Raw genomic sequence first — 2,392 nt, forward strand, 5'->3', positions numbered from 1 at the left:
TGGCGCACCAGCCGGGACCCCGCCAGGCCTTGGGGAAGGTGGCTCCAGGCCCCCGGGCGGCAGCATTTGTCACACACATCACCCTGGAAGCCCCAGGGGCTCCACAAGTGTGTGCGTGCGTGCGTGCGTGTGTGTGTGTGTGTGTGTGTGTGTGGGAGAGAGAGAGAGAGAGAGAGAGAGAGAGAGAGAACCAGAGGCTCTGGTCACCCACACTGGCTACCATCCAAAGAGCTACCACCAGCAGCACCCTCTTCCCCCTGCCAGCCTCCAGCAAGAGTCTGCCTTCATGCCCTGCCAGTTCCGCTCAGTGGAGAGAGCGTCATCCTGCGGACCAAAGGGTCCCGGGTTCGATTCCCATCAAGGGCAGGTCCGTCAGTTGCAGGCTCCTCCCTGGCCCCGGCCCTGGTCGGGGCTCCTGCAGGTGGCAACCCATCAATGTGTTTCTCTCACATCCATGTTTCTCTCTGGCTTTCCCTCTCTTCCTCTCTCTCTAAAATCAATGAAAAATATCCTCGGGTGAGGACAAAAAAAAGAGCCTGCCTTCGCTCCGATCTACCCAACTCTGCCTCCCAAATTCCCTCCCAACGTCTCAGGTTGCCCCCTCTCCCCGACCCCCTCCCCAGTTCCCTCACCCCGGCCTCGGACATCAGGACCCCAGGTGCCTGCCAATCTGGCACCCCAGCTCCGCCCCCTCATTCTCTCATCTTATGCTCCACAGGCCCCCACAGACATCCCCTAAGCCAGGTCACAGCTTTCCTACCAGGGCAGCCCTTCAGCGTCTGTACCCTCTCCTCCCCAAACCCGTTTGTCAAGTGCATACCCTTCAGGACCTACCTCACCCACAGGGGGACCTGGGACTTGCAAACCCCACAGTAGCCTCATCTGTCCACAGATATGGCCCCTCCTGCCCCATAGGAGTTTGAACAGCCCACGTGCAGAGGTCATCTCATCCCATACCATCCTGGGGACCATTACAAGGGAAACCCTGCTGCCCAGCCAGTGTGGCTCAGTGGATAGAGCGTTGGCCTGCAGACTGAAGGGTCCCGGGTTCGATTCCGGTCAAAGGCACATGCCCCGGTTGTGGGCTTGATCCCCGGTGGAGGGGAGGGGTGTGCAGGAGGCAGCCGATCAATGGTTCTTTCATCATTGTATCTATCTCTCTCTCTCTTCTGAAATCAGTAAAAATAAAAACAAAGAAAACCTTGCCAGGGATGAAGCGACCAAATGACCAAGGGACCAGTTGCTCAGCGGTTCATAGCACCGGGTCAGGGTGTGTGTGTGCATGCATGTGTGTGTGCATGTGTGTGAGTCACTTGGACTGAGCACAGCCTGAAAGAGGGAGGGCACCTCCTGGGAAACTGGCTCCAGGGGCCTCTGCTCAGCACGGCCCCAGGGCACCTGCCCACAGGCACGGGCACCACCTCGGGGTGCTCTGAAAGGAGTCCCCGAGGCCCAGCGGGAGTGCGAGCGCCTCCCCACTGCCCTTGCTTACTCAGGACACACAAGGCCACCCACGCCATTTAGCCCAGGAGGTCAAAGGTTGCCCTTCCCCCTGGAAAAAGCAGGTCAGAGGTCCTTAGGGTAGTCAGCCTGTGTGCCTCCCAGGCACCGCCCACCTCTGGGAGGCCCTCCCCACCACTGCCTCCCTTTCCCGCTGCCGGCAAGCTGACCTCTGCTCAGGCCTGTAAGGGCCACCCCTGGGCTGTGTAGGGGGACACTCAGCCCAGTGGCACCCCAGTGCTACCTAAAGCACTGCCCCAGGGACCCAGACTGGCCACCAGTCCCGTCATTATGTCTCCGGAGTATTTATCACCCTCCCCCAGCTCTCCTCTGAGTATCTGTCCAGCATTAGAACCAGGGGGTTCCCCCCCACCGTGGCCGAGAAAGTGATCCCGAGAGGGGCAGTAACCATGGTTACCAACGGCGGGCAGCAGGTGAGGCTCCACTCACTGAACGCCCAGGCTACCTGACATGGGACGGCTGGGCAGGCAGAGGGCAGGCCAGGAAACCCAAAATGAAGGTCCAGACCTCAAGGGTAAACGCATCAGAACATCCCGAACCAAGGAGACCGTGGGACGAGAGGAGCTGAAGGGGGAGAGTAATTCCAGACCAGCCCTCGAGTCTTTTGTTGTTTTATTTTTTAAATAGTTTTAATTTTTTAAAATGTTTTTTTTTTAAATTGTTGATATTACAGATATCTCCCATCCCCCTCTTTAACCCCCGTCCTCACCCCCCCAAGGTCTTCACTACCCTATTGCCTGTGTCCGTGGGCTATGCACATCCTATATAATAAAAGGATAATATGCAAATCGATCGAATGGTGGAACGACCGGTTGCTATGATGTGCACTGACCACCAGGGGGCAGACGCTCAATGCAGGAGCTTCCCCTGG

This window comes from Myotis brandtii, unplaced genomic scaffold (assembly GCF_000412655.1).
Source record: "Myotis brandtii unplaced genomic scaffold, ASM41265v1 scaffold207, whole genome shotgun sequence".
NCBI lineage: Eukaryota > Metazoa > Chordata > Mammalia > Chiroptera > Vespertilionidae > Myotis > Myotis brandtii.